This window comes from Tenrec ecaudatus, chromosome 2 (genome assembly GCF_050624435.1).
Source record: "Tenrec ecaudatus isolate mTenEca1 chromosome 2, mTenEca1.hap1, whole genome shotgun sequence".
Taxonomy (NCBI): Eukaryota; Metazoa; Chordata; class Mammalia; order Afrosoricida; family Tenrecidae; genus Tenrec; species Tenrec ecaudatus.
Genome location: NC_134531.1, coordinates 41,027,780 through 41,046,543, shown reverse-complemented (window position 1 = coordinate 41,046,543; position 18,764 = coordinate 41,027,780). Strand labels below are relative to the sequence as shown.

Below are 18,764 nucleotides of genomic sequence, written 5' to 3'. Positions count from 1 at the left end.
CTACCAATGAGGTTTCTTGTTGCTATAAAGGAAGACTCTGGAGCTCTAACTATGCTAAATCAATGATCAATTCTTGCCGATTTTCCCTTTTAACTATTTGTCTCACCGTCTGCACCCACCTTCATCACTCCATACTCTTGTCTAGACTATCACCAGCTCTATTCCAGACTTTTGCAACTGCCTAACTGGTCTCCCATTCTCCAGAGTTATGCCTTTACCAGTATATCTTTCAAAACATTCCATGCCGTTGTCTGGCGAAAACCTTTTTGGGTCTGTCTGTTGCCCCAAATATTAAACCTCTGCCCTGCAGCAATGGGCCCAATTAATAAGCACTTCCAGTGGAACAGAGAAAGAGAAACAGCATTTATTAATTAGGAATCCAGCCCACAGAGCATGCTTACAGAACGAAGCTGTTCAACAGCAGCTCCAATGACCCCAATTTCCAAGTTACAGTTATACTAATTTCTTCTAATCATATCAATCACAATGACGTCACTGCATGGCAGGCTACATAAAGCCACAAAACACAATAAAGACAGAAAACATGCAAGTACAGAAAGCACATTTAAAAAATTCTATAATTCCTTTCCTGGACATCTGCGTGTAACTCCCCACCCGTTATCAATCTGAAACAATGATTGAGAAAGCCAGGCCAGGGGAGGCCTGTCAACTTCAAGCAGGATTCAACTCGTAAGGAATATACCGAACTCTCGCTTGAACACTGAGAAACAGTCAAAACATGTCAAGATAAGTGTATAAAAATAGATTATATTTAATCATACCGGGTGAAAAATAAAATTGGCTTCAGTGTTCACAAATCTTGTTCACTACTCACATCTCCACTCAAACCCAAACCCAAACCAAACCAAAAGCCAAACCCATAGCCATCCAGTGGGTTCTGACTATACTAGCGCTGTAGGACAGAGCAGAACCCCCACCCACCTTGGGTTTCCAGGACGTCACGTTTTTATGGGAGCCAGCAACCTCATCTTTGCCCTGCTGAGTGACTGGTGGGTTCATATGCTGAGCTTGCAATGAGCAGGGCTCCTCTGCTGTCTACCAAACCATAAACCCCAACTCACTGCCATCGAGTCCATTCTGACTCATGGAAACCCGACAGGGCAGGGTAGAATTGCCCCTATGAGTTACCGAGACAGTAACTCCTTCAGAAGTACAAAGCCTTGCCTTTCTCCGGCAGAGCAGCTGGTGGTTTCTAACAGCTGACCTTGCAGTTAGCAGCCCAATGCAAAACCACCAAGCTACCTGGACTCCTGTCAATAGCATCCGTAGCGTTGTCCCTGCCAACTTTTCCTGTTTTAATTTTCATTCCGTGCTAGATTCCTATACAGTCAAAGTAGGTAGAGTCTATTTCAATTTTAAAAAGAACAATTCTCCATTTTCTAAAAGTTACTGGATATCCATCTAAAATGTCCCTCTGTGTTGTCTTTGACAAATTCCAAATCTAGCCTCAGGGCAATCCTTCTTGAATGGGGAGGAGGTGAAATTTGGCCATATCCAGAACAACTGAAGTATTGCAAGAATTATGTAAGATTATGTTCAGAGATCAGCCTTTCCGTGTGGGGGCTGAAATTGCTTCAGGTACTCAAACAGGAATCTGGCTACTGTTTTTGTTTTTAAACAGTTTTATTGATATATACGAAATTCACAAAAAGGATGAAATCCATCTGGTAAAAGTATAAAATTTAACATGTTTGGTGTTTGTAAAGTCAGATGTATTGAGGTATCATTTACAGTCAGTATAATTGGCCTTATTTAATGATACAGTCTATGGATTTGTATATTTGCCAGTCCTATACGCACTTTCCAATATTCTTAACCCAATGGTGTTTAACATCTTCACAGCAGATATCTACGATCATCTTGCTCAGTTTTTTTTGTAGAAAGCGCAATATATTAGAGACTTTTAAAAATTAGCTGTTAAAAGCAATGAGAGTAATATAAACGCCATAGGTTGGACAAAGTAAATCATAACTTTAAAGATTAACCATGGATTACTTGTGATCAGGGGTATCTAATTTTGTTTTTCCATTTTGGTAGGGTTTAAAAATGGAACACAAGTGCTTTACTAATCTTAGAAACAAAAAACTCAGGAACATATTTACAAGGTAATAAAGAAAGTTCCTATATTTCACTTATTTGGATAACATTTTTTTGGTTCAGCCATATTAAACTGTAAAAAGTAACTAACCACCTATCGGAATTTTTGCAAAGTAAAATCAATTCCATTTGTAGGTTGTAGAGCATCAGTGAAAAGTCCCTGCCCCTCAGGGTGTCGAGCAGTTCACAGGAAACTGTCATAATTCATGAGAAAAACTTCTTACAATGGTTAAAGACACATCATCAGTCAATTGTACATTTTCCTAAACAGATAGCAGTCTACACAAATTACATTCAGAAAAAGACTTAATCAAACTGATTCAATCTCTTGTGTATACAATGTGCACACACACACATGCCCTCTTTTTCGCCATGGAATCCATATAAAACAAGGACCAAAATCTCTCTGAAATTTGTATTTTTCTTCAGTATTCATGCATACACGTTTAAATAAAGGGTGGCAGGGGTAAACTCACTTTTCCCTTTATGCATACCTGGTTCTGCAAATTAAACTTGAAGCAAACTCTGAGAGACAGTGATGACTATACAAAAGGCAAGAGGCAAGAATTCCGAGGTGAATTTCAAATTTGTCTCCTCTAACACAACTCATTCACAAACGGAAAAGCAAGTGACGTCCTTTTTAGTGCACCATTTAAAGATGTGGAAACAGTAATGGTTGTCATGATTGTTTTATTTTCTATGTCATAAGAGTAGCTCTAAAAATAGCCTGATGATTCACATACCTAGCTAATAGGCAAAGCACACTTCATAAATGTCTGACAAATTTTAAACTGCGGCACTGCAGCACTGGGCTGCGCTATGCATAAGATCGTCAAGGTCAACTTCGCTGTGTCGGATCTGTTGGTTTTTACTGTTTTTCTCCTGGTGACATTTAAGCAGGTGGCATATAACTTCTTTAATGTTAAGCTAATCTGTCGGGATAAGGGGGATACTGAGTTGTATGTGTGTACATAAATGACTTTATAGAGTATATACAACCATTAAAAAGTTATATGGGGCAATACAGTTTAAACTTTTACACTTCTGCTTACAGATAATCTTCACTGATGGTATAATTTATTTGCTTAAAGGTAAACTATGGTCTACTGATACTACATATTATATTAAAGATGATAGAACATTATCGATCTAGAAGGTGATTTAATCAAGTTACAAATCTTATGGTCAGATGGATCAAGGTCAATGGAATTTTGTTCCATACTTGATAACAAACTTTAGTTCTTGCCTAGGATCTTTATTTTTCAGTTCAGCACAAGCGCTATACTAGCTAGGCTTTAATTCACATGAGTATTATTGTTTCCAAGTTTGGAATAATTTTGATCCACACTCAAACTGTTTTGATATCGTCAGCATGGGCCTGTTTCCTAAAAGTCTCATTTTCCAATCCATTTTTGCCCCACATACAACTGTACTTCACATTCAACCCTAATAATTTCATAACAAAGTCTCCAGATTATGTCTAGTTGACTAATCAATGGTGGAGTCTAAAATCTCAAATGCCATTTTGAAGAAGTGTAAATAATTTTAGTAATCTGTAACACAGCTGCATGCAGTGTGTACTGTATTATAACAGCACCAAACCCTTTATAGAAACCAAGTACTCCTTCCTCCTGCTTTATAGTATTGATACAGTCTTTCATGCCCTCGTACTGTGTATTAATTGGAAGCACTTCATAGCCAAGGTCTGTATTGTCAATTATGGTGCGTGTTCCTTGAATGTGAAGGCGGTGCAAAACGGTTTCCAGTGGGTAAAGTATCACGTCAGAGCAAAGACTGGCAGCAAAGTTAGCAATCATGTCTGGAAAATAGGCATCCAACATACTTTGAACAGAGCTAGTGCTCTCAGCCAGGTGGCTGTTCTAAGTCTTTCTCTTCAAAATTAGTAGGACAAACTTCTGAATGATTGAACTGATGATGTAATGAAGAACTCCATGCAGCACCGTAGGGAGATCAGGTAAAGAAGCGGGAGTAGCCGTTTACTATGAGGCACTCCCATACCTATCACTCTTCCAATTCCTTCTTTAACACATTCCAAAATCCCAGCATTATCTCGAATTATCTCACTCTGTACGGTCTCAATTAGGCTTGCAGAATAGAAAGGCATTGCCACCATATAAGTTAGGGCTTTCAGAAGCAGGTGCTCTCCTATCTGTTTGGGACTCCATTTGTGTGAAACCTCCCTTGGCAAAGGTGTAAATTCACTGACGATGCCTTCCGCTCCATGTGTTTCTCCCTAGACAATAAATGTACTTCCCATTCCTTTCCATAGGGCTTTTGGTCCCTGAGTTTTGCTGAAACTGTACATAATATTGATGACTGTAAACAGAGTGAGGTGATAGTTGTGAGCATGGTAATTAACCTGACATTGACGGCGCAGAACAATGCAAGGATGGGCCAGTACATTTTCTGTAAAAATGCTTGCAAGTCCAATACCGAATCCAGCAAATCTATTTAACTGTTCTGTCACAGTGCGTCAGGCCCCCACAGGTCCCAGTCCGCTGCAAGGAGCCCAATTTCCCTCTATCATGACCACGCCACCCCCGGCCTGGCTCGGACAGGCTTCTAGGAAGAGCTCCCAGAGCGGACCCCATCTTGCTCAATTTTAAGATCTATCCATCACCTCAAAAAGAAAAGGTTCTCCTTGATCTTTCACTTGACCTCTTCATCCCCGCAGGCTAAAGCAGCCACGAATCTACCTTATTAAAAAAAAACAGCAAAACTAGCTTGGGTGTCACAAGACAAGTTGACTTTCAATTATACCTGTCCTCTTTTCACAAGCACGGACATTAGTGTTGCTGGTAAGGAATCTGGAGAATTTTTAAGGCTGTAACTCGTCTCTGTTTTGTTCTCTTAAATTTTTAAAAACCTTTATTATTTTTTCTCCTTTCATTTGTGGAACACAGTCCGTCTCACCAGAGCAGTGGCAGTGTCCCATCGTGTTTTCTTCCTCCCCATTCCCCACTGCCTCCGCCCCCGCTGCCCGACTCTCCTGCCCCTCCTCTTCCACCCACCTCCACAGCCCTGGCCGTATTGTAGTCTCCATTTTGCTTTTTTTCTATTCCTTGGTAATAACGGTGTCATAAAACATTTATCTCTATGAGCCTGACCTACCTGACTGAGCATACTACCGTCCAGTTTGGTCTATGTCATGATGTATTTGACAGACTTGTCATTTGTTAATTTTGAAGGATGAATCTACTTTTTATTCCTCTAGATTTGCTTTTTTATTTTTGTTCTTTCATGGTCATTGATTGAGTTATGCTCCCTAAAGATACATTTCAATTTTGCTAGCCATGATTCTCAGTGGTTTGGCGGTTATGTAATGATGTAATGTGGCCATCGTGTGCCAATGCCGTATGATGTGAACTACTGTGAGAGACCAGTAAGGGGATTAGGGTGCAGCGATAGCCATAATGCCAACACAGCCCTGATGTAAGGGTTGTTGACCTAGGGTATGGCTGGCAGCATCTTGTATGTTACAAGGATTAAAGGAGAGAAGTGAGCACAGAGAAACAAGAGCAAAGACTGGAACCCATCCTTTGTGTATAATGTACCTATGCTGTGAACTTTCTAGAACCAGGAGAAAACGGATGCCAAGACACACGAACTCTCCAAGGAAAATCAAGTCCAGAGTTGTTGGGAGACAAGGACCTTTCATCAGAGCTGACAGAGAGAGAAAGGTTTCCCCTAGAGCCAACACCTCGAATTTGGATTTCTTGCCACCTAAACTGTGAGAGAATAAATTTCTGAGGGTTAAAATCATCCACATTGGGTATTTTAGACCCAAAGGGTAGCTAAGGTTAGGAAAGAAAGAAAACTGGAAATCGGAAACGTAAGAAAGACGCGAGATAAACAATATTACTTTGTGGGGATGTCACCCAATGAGTTGAAATAGAATAGGTATGAATTGTTGAATGGAAAACTGATGTGCTCTGTACACTTTCACCCCATGCATAATAAAAGTTAAAAATAAATTGAAAACCCCATTTCAAATCCCATGGTCATGAATATTTACCCGTATGCTCTCTTCTAAAAGTGTTATAGTCCATTGATTCCTTGAGTTAATTTTTATATAAAATGAACGGCCAAGATACAACTGCATTCTTTTTCACGCAGCCATTCAGCTGTTTCAGCATAATTTGTTGAAAAGTCTGTTGCCTCATTGAATGGTCTTAGCATCCTTGTATAAAATGAGTTGACCATATAGTCAGATTTTATGAAAACATGGTTTTATTTATGGACCCTCGATTCTGTTCCACTGAAGGCTGCGTATCCTGTGGCAGAACCACACAGCCTTGAATACTGTTTCTTTATAGTCAGGTTTGAAATTGTAAGTGTGAATGCTTCTAATGTGTTTTTCTTTTTGAAAATTGTTTTTATATTTGGGATCCCTTTTAGCAGCGGTTTTCAACCTGTGGGTCACGACCCCTTTGGGGGTCGAATAACCCTTTCATAGGGGTCACCGACTCATAACAGTAGGAAAATTACAGTTAGGAAGTAGCAACGAAAATAATTTTATGCTTGGGGGGGGGTCACCACAACATGAGGAACTGTATTAAAGGGTCGTGGCATTAGGAAGGTTGAGAACCACTGCCTAATAGCTTCATAAGAATTTTAAGTTGTTGCTCGCTTCAGCAGCACATAGACTAAAATTGGAACGATGCAGAGATTAGTATGGCCCCTACGCAAGGATGATGCAAATTCGTGAAGTGTTCCATGTTTTTTTTGTTTTAAAAGAATTTTAAGTTGAGTTTATTAAGTTTTACAAATAACCAGGTGTCATTCTGGCAGTCATTGCTTTGAGTCTGTAGATTGAATTTGGAAGTATTGTGATTTCATCAATTTTAGATCTTTTAATTCATGATCATGGGATATTTCCCATTTATTTACATACATCTGTAATGTTTTTCAACAATGGTTTTTAATTTTCATAGCTTTTCAAACTTCTTTTGTTAAATTTTTCTTACATATTTTACTCTTTTGATGCTATTATAAATTTTTAAAAATTTAATTTAATTTTCAGATGGCTCATTCCAAGTATGTAGCAATATAATTGATTTTTAGAGGGTTTTTTAATATAATTGATTTTTTGTCTTATATCCTGCAACGCTTCTTAATTCATCTTTTAGTTCTAATCATTTTTCTTTTTAAAATCATTTTATTGGGGGTTCAAACAGCTCTTACCATAATCTATGCATACATCAATTGTGTAAAGCACATTTATACATTCATTACCATCATCATTCTCAAAACATTTGCCTTCCACTTAAGCCCCTGGAATCAGTCCCTCACTTTTTGCCCCTCTCTCCCGGCTCGCCCTCCCTCAAGAACCCTTGATAATTCATAAATTATTATTTTGTCATATCTTACACTGTCTGATGTTTCCCTTCACCCACTTTTTCTGTTGTCTGTCCCCAAGGGAGAAGGTTATATGTAATTGATTCCCCCTTTCTACCCCTCCTTCCCAACATCACCACTCTCAGTACTGGTCCTGAAGGGATCATCTGTCCTGGATTCCCTGTATTTCCAGTTCCTATCTGTGCCAGTGTACATCCTCTGGTCTAGCCAGATTTGTAAGGCAGAATTGGCATCATCATAGTAGGGGGCATGGGAGGAAGCATTTAGGAACTAGAGGAAAGTTGTAGGCCCTATCGTTGCTACACTGCACCCTAACTGGCTCCTTTACTCCCTGTGACCCTTCTGTAAGGGGATGTCCAGTTGCCTACAGTTGGGCTTTGGGTCCCCACTCTGCACTCCCCCTTTGATGCCTGATAGTGATACCTGATCCCTTCGACACCTCATGATCACACAGGCTGGTGTGCTTCTTCCATGTGGGCTTTGTTGATTCTGAGCTAGATGGCCAATTATTTACTTTCAAGTCTTTAAGACCCTAGAGATGCTATATCTTTTGATAGCCGGGTACCATCAGCTTTCTTCACCACATTTGCTCATGCACGTGCTTTGTCTTCAGCGATCGTAGTGGGAAGGTGAGCATCATGGAATGCCAGTTTAATAGAACAAAGTATTCTTACATTGAGGGAGTGCTTGAGTGGAGGCCCAATGTCCATCTGATACCTTAACACTTAGTTTTTCTTGTTGCTTTCTTTTAATGGATTTCTTGAGAGAAACTGACAAAAATGACCAGGAAAATAGACAACTTATAAAAACAAATCAATGACTTACTTTACATTGTGGATAAGGAAGTAGGAAGATCAATAATAGCAGTACAAAACAATTAGGCCAAACAGGCGTGTACAAGACACTCCATCCACCAACAGTGGAAGATACAGTCTCAAAGGTAGATTTTATGCTTTCATGGCTATTGCTCTGTATTCCTTTCTTTGCCATGAAGGGGATATTTTCTTCTGTAGCATTCTAACTTCTTTCTCTTAATGAACTTACTGTTTTTTAATGGTTGCTTTAGAGAAGCTCAGAAGAAACCAGAGCAACCCTAACTCAATTCTAGGCGTCCTTGGGTAGTGCAAACAGTTGACACACCTGTCTCCTGATCAAAAGGCGAGAGGTTCAAGTCCATCCAGATGCATCTCAGAAGAGAGAGGTAGCAATCAGCGTCTGTATTGTGGAGCACAGTTCTATTCAAGGGTGCCTAGGAGTCAGAGTTGACTTGTTAGGAATTGCTTTCTGTTTTAGAATTCCTGTGATATACAGAAATGTTCATCCTATATAGCTCTATTCCCAGTTCCTCCTTTTGGGGGTATTAAAGTTACATATATATCACATTTATAATTGTCAGGATCCTAACAATGTATTGTTATGATTTCACTTTATATATTCTTACATCTCTTAAAGAAACTGATTGAAGAAAAGCAAGCAAGTTTATATTTATAATTTAAAAAATATATTTAAATGAGCTTAGTCTTCGTGATCATTTTTATTCCCTTCATTTGTTCTTGTAGATTCAAGTTAACAATTGAAGTCATGGCCTTTACTTTCATCCTTCCTTTTTGCTGTTATTAGCAAATATATTACATCTCTATATGTTACAGGTCCAAGGAGACATTCTATAAATACAAACCCAAACCCACACTGATTGTCCTCGAGTCAATTCTGACTCTTATCAGCCACCTTTAGGATTTCTGAGGCTGTAAATCTCTATGGGAGCAGATAGCCTCAATTTCCTCGTGAGAAGGACCTGGTGGGTTTGAATCCTGGACCTTATGGTTAGCAGTCCAATGCTGTTTGACAGCGCCATAATCATACAAGGTGGGTAGTTTCCAAAAAAAAAAAATCATGGGAAAATGGAATACAAATGTCGAAGCTTTCCTGTAACATTTTGAACCCCCAGGTATTGTTTTATGTCATTGCATTTGTAGTCAGTTGATAGAAGAAAGCTGGGGAAGCATTTATACTGTCTTATCATGTAAGGGATGGCTCAATGGCCAAGCTTCACGCTTAAACACAGTTGGAACTCGCCTGCTGCTTCTCAGAAGGAAATGCCTGGCAATCTGCTCTCAGAAAGATTACAACCCAGGAACCCGCTGGGGCAGTTCTTCCCTGTCTATCAGGTCACCATGCGTCGAATTTGGCCTGATGCTGCACAGTGGGATAGTACATGTAGAGATTTTTGCCAGTATAGTTCGTTCGCGTGAATTTGAATTACCATCTGGCATTAGTTTCTTTCAGCCTAAAAAAGTCCCCTTCATATTCTTGTAAGGTGGGCTGGCAGATTCTGGTTTTGTTAATTTTGCAATGTCTTTATTTTGTTTTTGAGAAAATAATTTTGTTAGCTATCGAATGCTTGATTGCCACCTTCTTTCTTTCTTTCTTTTGATCACCTTGAATAAGTCATCCCAGTGCCTGCTGACTGCCATGGTTTCGACTGAGAAGTTCCTGTCCTTCTTAGTGAGGCTTCTTTTTGAAGGGTGAGCTGCCTTTCACTTGTTTGCTTCAAAGGATTTTGGCTTTGTTTTAGCTTTCAGCATTTTTATTTTGACTTTTATGTGTGTATGTGTGCCAGTCTATTCTTTGTATTTTAATTTTGTTAATTGTTGTGTGTGTGTGTGTGTATGGATGTGTTTACACCACTGAGCACATGTACATGTGTAGTGAAAGTTAACGCTTTAGCTGGTGGCTAAAATCGGTCAGTCATTTCCTTTACAACTTTAAGATATTATGACTTGTTTTGAAAGGGCTTTTTGATCTTAAGAATGTAAAAACAATTTCCTATATTTTCTACTATATTCTAAAATATATATTTAGTGAATCAATCAAACTGGAATAATTTTTAGCCCTGGTATATCAGGGTTATTTTTCCATTGAATTTATGGCAAAATTTATTAACCTCAATTTAAGGGCTTTCTTACTGATGAAAAAATGTACTTAATCATATATTTAACTCATCTCCAAATCACTTAGTGATTCTAGATTCAGTTAAAATTAGTGAGATAGTTAGTTTATTGTGCCAACCTGCCCGATAAACACATGTGGGGTTAATTGAAGGGCAGAGGGAAAAATCGCTTGGTGAGTCTCGCCTTATGAGTTCTCCAATCTCTTGTTTTATGAAGGTCAGGCCAGGGTGCAGCTGCCTTAGCCAGCTCCCTGCTTCCGCTGGCAAGGTTCACTTCCTGCAAGACATCCCCAAGAAGAAACCGCATGGACCTAGCCCGATGCAGCCCTGGGTGCTGGAGCAGCCGTATGGAGACCCCTGTCAGCGCTGAGATGCTTACACGCTCACTGATTCGGCTTGCCTCCTGCAGTCGGCATCATTGCGTCTATTTTGTGAGATGGAGGAGGACTTTGTGGATTGGTGTCAGACATATGGGTTAATGTTGGACTTGTGGTCTTGGGTAGCACTGGGTTGGGATGTTTTCTTGATGTGCACTTAACATTTATATAAAATCTCTCTTATACAAGAATTTCTGTGGATTTGTTTCTCTAATGTATCCAGACTCACACAATTAGCAAGTCTGTCAAATCTGCTAAACCATATTCTGTATTTAGAAGTCCTCAAGTTTTCTTATTTATCAAGGAACTATTACCTGTTCATGTTTTCTTCATGTTGCTGTCTTAGATGCTGTGCAGTTGGTTCTGACTCATAGCAACCCAACATACACCAGAACCAGATACCACCCCGTCTCCAGCCTATTCTTCCCTCATCATGATGCAGTCTCTTGAAGCAGCTGTGAGGATTTTTGTTTTCTTTACATTCAGTTGTAATCCATAATGAAGGCTGAAATCCCGGATCTTCAATGATATAGGGTACAATTTAAAATAAACTTCAAAATTATTTGAATTAGAAAACATTTGTAGAAAACAGTTCTAGAACATATAGAGAATTTTTTGTATGTCACTGAATCAATTGCAACGCATAGGTATCCTTCAGAACAGCATAGAACTGCCTCGCAGACTATTTTCAGCTGTAATTGCTATGGGAGCAAGTCGCCCGGTCTTTTTGCTCACAAATTCACTGATGGTTTTGAACTGCCGGCTTTGATGTTAGCAGTCAACTGCCTAACTGATGCAGCACAAAGGCTCATTATAGAGAATAAAGCTAGGGAAATATCCATAATTACTACAAGGTCATTATGGGAAACTATTTTCCTTCCAGTGATTGTCCAAAAATTGGAAAGGAACCTAATTACCGCCTATCAAATGAACTGCTTTTCCTCCGTGTCTGGTCACTCAGAGCTGGTTATACATTCCGTGACCCTTCCTTTTTTCCCAAGACTTTCTTGACTGCCTTCCAGTAAATGGTACCTTAGTGATTTTAGACTGATTATGTTCTAGGACTGAGGCACCTGGGGAGTGCAAGTTGCTTGTGCTTAACTACAAATGTAAAGGTTGGCAGTTCAAACCCAACCAGCAGCACTGTGTAAGAACTGCTTGGTGATCTGCTTCCATAAATATTATAGCCAAGACACTCCTATGGAGAAGTTGTGCTCTGAAACACATTGGGTGCCACGAGTCCCAATCAACTTGAGGGCAACAGGTCTATGTTCTTGGAGCAGTGCTAGATCTATCAATACTATTGTTTGACTATTCAACAATGCTTTGTTTAATATCAACAAATGGAGTTACAATGTAGATCAGAAGTAGATAGAAACCTAGATTTCAATCTGGCTATCCTTTAGTCAAGGAGCCAGGTAGTACAGTGGTTAAAGTGCTTACCTGCCAACGAACAGTTGGTGGTTCAAACCTATTGGGATTGATTCAATGGCAATTGTGTCGTTTTTAGTCACATCTCAAGACTATTAGAACTGGCTGCTATCCACTCGCGGTGGATGATTGAAACGATTGGTATCATGTTAATTATCTTGTTTCACAACTTAATGTTATTTCATTGAAGGATGTCACACATACATACATAAACACAGTCTCTGTTTTGTTGGTTCCAACTCAGGGCAACCGTGCGTGTGCTAGAGTAGAATTGTGTTCCATAGGGTTTTCAATGGTTTATTTTTTCAGAAACTGTATAGCCACACCTTTCTTTCTAGGTACCTCAGGGAAGATTCTAATTTCCAACCATTTGGTTAGCAGACTAGTATTTTAACTGTTTGTGCTATTCAGGAACTCCCATGAACCCAAATAACAACAACAACAAAAACCAAACAAGAAAACCCCACTGCCATTGAATTTATTATAACTCATAGTTACCCTATAGGACAGACTAGAACTGCCCCATAGGATTTTCAAGGCTGTAAATATTTATTACAACAGACTGCCACATCCCTGCTGCCCTCCCGCCTACTAGCTGGTGGGCTTGAACCACTGACCTTCCATTTAATTGCCAAACACGTACCTATGGCACCACCAGGACTTCTTTCACCTACCAAACCAAAGTCACTGCCTTCGCGTTGATGCTCAGTCACAGAGAGACTGTCAGTCTCTGTGGGTTTCTAAACTGTAATTGTTATGGGACCAGCAAGCCCTGATTTTCTCCCTCAGAGCGGCTGGTAGTTTCAAACTGCTGACCTTATGGATCACTCCCCAAAGCATAACCACTATCCCACCAGGGACCCTCCATTCATCTACAGACAAGTACGTGTATACTAGACGATTATGGCTGTTATTAACATCTCTGGCAGCTGAAGTATATACAAGTGTGTGATAGCAAACCGGGTATCTTTTTTCTTCTTCTTTAACTCTGGCTTCCCAGGCCGAAGCAGGAAAGTAAACATGGGTAAGCACATTTGAAATGTAGGTTTTCTAGTCTCACATGAAATTATATGGCTAGCGTTTTTACAATGTAATTTTAAAATTATGTTAAAAAATGAGGAAGTACCCAAAGCCTGATCTTCAATGTATTGAATTTTTTATATGCTCCTTGTCAAGTATTTGTCTTCTTCATAAATAAATAACATATGGTGACCATTCAATATTATCTTGAACTTGGCTCTTTATATTTACCCTAAACATTTCCAGATATATCCCTAACATTTCATTCCCAGTGTATGTGTAATAGTCTTTCAAGAGGATATACTATAATGTAATGAATCGTTTCCCTAAGATTGGATATTTATGTGACCCTGACTCACATTCTACACTGCAGCTAAAATTATAAATGGGGAATCTGATATGGAAATAAACAAGGGTGCTGAAATCCTTTGGCAACATTTTCTGAAATTGCAGGTACTTATGGTTCTCTTGGGGTATAACCAGAGTCTGGGTAAACAGCAACATCCAATAAACCGAAAACAGGATACTTGGTTCTAGTTACTTCATTGTAAAACAGACTGAGTCAAACTGCATAGTCACATAAAAAGAAGAACACAATAATGAAAGAAACAGAAGGGCCACCCAGAAAAAAAAAAAAGATAAAACTAAAACCAAGTGCACTGCCATCAATTAGATTCTGACTCACGGTGACCTGCCTCTGTGGGTTTCCGAGACTGTAACTGTTACGGAAGCAGAAAGCGTTTCCTTCCGCTTATGAAGCAGTCAGTGGATATGAACAACTGACAGCCCAACATGTGACAACTACACCATCATGGTGCCTTTAAAGATTAAAGAAAGCATGACATAATTGACAACCCATTTGGTGCATGATGACTGTGTTGATCTGCTAACTCAAAGGTTGAGAGTTTGAGTTGACCCACAGTGCACATCATGAGAAAGGCCGACAACCACCCCCCGGAAGAACTTATTTCAGAGGACAGCACAGAATCTGCATCTCTAGGAGGGGCACATGTCTGATCAGAGCACATGGGAGCAAATGAAGGGAGAGGAAGAGGGAGTGGAGCCTATCCTCGCCCACCAGCTTGATGACGATATTCCCGCTCAGAGCAGCCAATCTACAGAGAAGACCACATGGCCGGCCCCACTATGAAGCATGACATCCCTCACTGACCCATAGCCCTACAAGACATGATGCGGGAATTCCGCCGGATCTGATCCCGCCACACCGAGGCAGAACACTAAGGGCGTGGAACAGAACAGCAAGGGGAACAGAGCAACGAAGTCCCAGGGAATAATGAAAATAGACTTTGGGGCCAGGGCTTGGCACCCCAACAGACTCTACTGTAAAACACTCCTAAAGGCCAACAAACAGTCCCTGAACTAACTACAAGCTCTACTTTTTTGTTGTTGTGTTTTGTTTTGTCATTAGCTTGTTGTTTTATTTTTTTTTTTTGGCTTGGTTTTGCACTGTCCTGTGTTTGTGCATGTTATTATCTCCACAGATCTGTCTAAATAAAATAGGCTGGATGAACAATCTGGAGGAGAAAACAATGGTACCGCCAGTTCCTGGGAGAGATTGGAGAGGTGGAGGTGGGGGGAAAGGTAGTGGTGTTAACAAATCCAGGGACAAGAGAACAACAAGTGATCCAAATCAGTGGTGAGGAGAGTGTAGGAGGCCTGGTAGGGCGTGATCAAGGATAATGTAACCAAAAGGAATTATTGAAACCCAAATGAAGACTGAGCATGATAGTGGGACAAGAGGAAAGTCAAAGGAAATAGAGGAAAGAGTAAGGAGGCAAAGGGCATTCATAGAGGTCTAAAAAAAGGCATGGGTACATATGCAAATATATTTATATATGAGGATGGGGAAATAGATCTATGTGCCTATATTTATAGGTTTAGTATTAGGTAGCAGATGGGTATTGGACCTCCACTCAAGTTCTCCCTCATGCAAGAATACTTTCTTCTATTAAACTGGCATTCTATGATGCTCACCTTCCCGACACAATTGCTGTAGACAAAGCGGGCAAATAAGCAAATGTGGTGAAGAAAGCTGACAATGCCTGGCCATCAAAAGATAAAGAATCTGAGGTCTTTAAGGTCTGGAGATAAACAAGCAGCCATCTAGCTGAGAAACAACAAAACTCACATTGAAGCAGCACACCAGCCTGTGAGATCACAAGGCTTTGAAGGGATCAGGTATTAGGCACCAAAGACCAAAAAAATCATAGCATTGTGCATGAGGGGGAGTGCAGAGTGGGGACCCAGGCCCATCTGTGAGAAATTGGACATCCCCTTGCAGAAGGATCATGGGGAGGAGAGGAGCCAGTCAGGGTGCAGTGTAGCAATGATGAAACATACAATTTTCTTTTAGTTCTTGAATGCTTCCTCCCCAACACTATCATTATCCCAATTCTACCTTACAAATCCGGCTGGACCGGAGGATGTACACTGGTACCGATAGGAACTGAAAGCACAGGGAATCCAGGACAGATAAACTCCCAAAGACCAGTGGTGAGAGTGGTGATACTGGGAGGGTGGACGGCAGATGAGTGAAAAAGGGAGAACAGATTACAAGGATCTTCATATAACCTCCTCCCTGGGGGTTTGACAGCATAGATGTGGGTGAAGGGCAATGTCAGACAGTGTAATATATGACAAAAGAATAATTTATAAATTATCAAGGGTTCATGGGAGAGCAGGGAGGGAGGGGAAAAAGGAGCTGATACTAAGGACTCAAGTAGAAAGCAAATGTTTTGAGAATGATGAGGAAAACAAATGTACAAAAGTGCTTGACACAATGGATGTATGTATGGACTGTGATGAGTTGTACAAGCCCCCACTAAAATGATTTAAAAAAGAAACACTCAATTGTTCTTGGATATAAATCTCTCTCCTATACATATGTCTCTATGAATTTGTTTCTCTAGTCTACCCAGACTAACAAGCTCTCATGCAAGGAAAACAAAGGGAGAAACTTTAAATGCATATTGCTGAGTGAAAGAAGGCATTCTGGAAAAAAAAATCTATTGTATGATTCCAACTATATGACATTTTAGAAGAAATCTATAGTGACAGTGAAACTAAAAGCTGTTTTCAGGGTTTGGTGGAAAGGCCGGGGGAATCATGAACGGTGGAACAAACAATATTTTTCAGGCTAGTGGAATTATTTGATATAATACTGCAGTGGAAAATATGTGACATTATGCGTTTGGCAAAACCCAAAGAATTGTACAGCAGCAAGAATGAACTCTGAAGTAAATGAGGCTTCAGTTAATGAGGATGCATCAACATTGATTAAGAAATTTAGGCACCATCAAAATTTGGGTGGTCATGGGGGATATGGGAAAGGAGAGGGCAGGGAAGGGGAGCAGGGAGCAACAAACTCAGGGATAAAGGAACAAGAGATGTAAAATTGATGGTGATGAAGACGTTTAATGCCTGGTGGGGTTTGAACAAATGCAATGTTTCTGAGCGGAATTACTGAGAGTTGAATGGAGGGGAACAAAAATTAAATGCCTTAATCGAGGAGGAAGATTTCCAAGTCTAGTTATGTTCGAAACATTGTCTTCATTCATCTGATGGAAAAGTGATATCCTTGCATATACATGCTATAACACCACTCCAAATGAACTCTCCTCTTTGCCTACCTGAAACCAGGCTTTGAATAAAATCATTCCAGTTTGTACGAATGTGGAGGTTAAATTTTGCATGATTCCACCAAGAAAACTGTTCAGAATCTATTTGCTACAAATATAACAGACCCAAACCAAACTCACCGCCACTTAATCAATGCTGATTTATAGCCATCCTAGAGGGCAAGGTAGAACTGCTCCTGTGAGGTTTGGAGTCTGCAAGTTTTTACTGGTGTAGAAAGCCACGTCTTTCATTCTTGGAGCAGTTGGAGGTTTAGAACTGTTGATTTTCTAATTACAGGCCATTATGTGACCTCATATTACCAGGTCTCCTCAATCTAGGGGAAGGGAAATCTTTTCTTATTCAGGTAAGCTTATATATATAACACAACACTACACACACACACACACACACACACAGGATTTTACATGCAAATTCGAACTCAAATGGCTTTTTAGACCTAGAAGGGAAATCAATACAAAGGAACTTTTCTCTCACTTGTTCAAGTTGAAGACACTCAAACTTGATTTAAAAGGGATGAAAATGAAATCAGAGGCCCATAAAAATACAATACAGTGTGTTTTTGTCATAGAGTAATGAAGGTAAATTTTTTCATGAGACTCCTGAATCAGGCAGAGTAATATAATCACACACTGTCCTTTACTCGTCCAGGAGCAAAGGAGTGTGACCAGCCAAGAGTGAATCATGTGACAAGGGCACAGCCAAGTTGCCCATACACTTTTTCCAGTTGGTATGCCCTCTGGAAGGACAAAGGGGAGAAGCAGAACCTATCATGATGCTAGCCCTGGGCACAACAGCTACTGTGAGTGTTCGTCCTGCCACTGGGAGTTCTAAAGCCTGAATTTCCTCCACAACTCCATTTCTTAAAATGTCTTGACAGTAAAGAGCACGGCTGTTAATTTTTTCCTTATGCAGCTGGATAATCTTACTTGAAAAGCAAGGTCTGTCCCTTCATTGACTTTGTTAAAATAACATCCAGAGGGAAAAAAGAAAGAAAAAGAAAAGTTGAATTCAAGAAGAACACAATGCTTTCATGGAGAGACTTTAAATGGGGCTGCGTTTCTTCATGGCTGAGTGCATTTGCGAAATTAGTACTTCTTGGTGTGGGCTGCCCTGGTTCATAACGAACAGGCATATGCCCAGGCCTTGCTCAGCCTTTCAATAAACAAACAGTGTATGGAGTTTCCATCTGATTTTTCCATTCTTGTTAGGTGACCAGATGAATCTGAAGAATTCAGACTCGGCTCCTGTCGTCACGGAGTCAGTCAGCAGATGGATGTCTGCAGCAGGACAATGCACCACAACAACTGGAATAAACCAAAACACACAACACCCCGCTCATGTTAAATGCTCACAATGGAACCAGACACATTAGCTTAGTTAAACAGCGCGACCCTTCTGAGTGTTGTCATGAATTCTAGCTTTCAGAAGAGGACACACGGTTTAGGAAAATCATCCGGATTGTCTACAGTCAGTTAAATGGGTAAACATCTGCGTATTTGCATCTGCAGAGTCATCTCTGTGGTTTCTGGGCCTCCTATACCACAAAGATCTCGGAAATGATGGGGCTGGAGGGTGAGACGGTGTCCCAGAGGCCAGTCCGTCCTAATCTTGTTCTTCCGTTGGCCCAGCCGGCACACCCCTCCAGCAGATCGCTAGCTGCCTGCTGGCTTTCCCGAGCCAAACGGCACCCACCAGGGCCGGGGCGAGGGCACACGGGGCGAGGAAATGGAGAAATGATTACGCTGTGCAGACCGGGGACTGGAAAACTAAAAAAGGAGGTCTTCCGAGTGTCACTTCGCTGCTCAGGCACGTGTCTAGCCTGGCTTGAG

General features: G+C 40.4%; 1 non-coding gene and 1 pseudogene across 1 annotated transcript; one reads left to right on the top strand and one right to left on the bottom strand.

Moving 5' to 3' along the window:
* Window positions 1-3,608: 3,608 nt before the first annotated feature.
* Window positions 3,609-4,609, bottom strand: LOC142439958 (mitochondrial outer membrane protein SLC25A46 pseudogene; annotated as a pseudogene).
* A 2,152-nt stretch (window positions 4,610-6,761) lies between these two features.
* On the top strand, window positions 6,762-6,863 carry LOC142442000 (U6 spliceosomal RNA). Its single transcript, XR_012783270.1, has one exon. It is a non-coding gene; the product is annotated as a U6 spliceosomal RNA (small nuclear RNA).
* The last annotated feature ends 11,901 nt before the right edge of the window (window positions 6,864-18,764 follow it).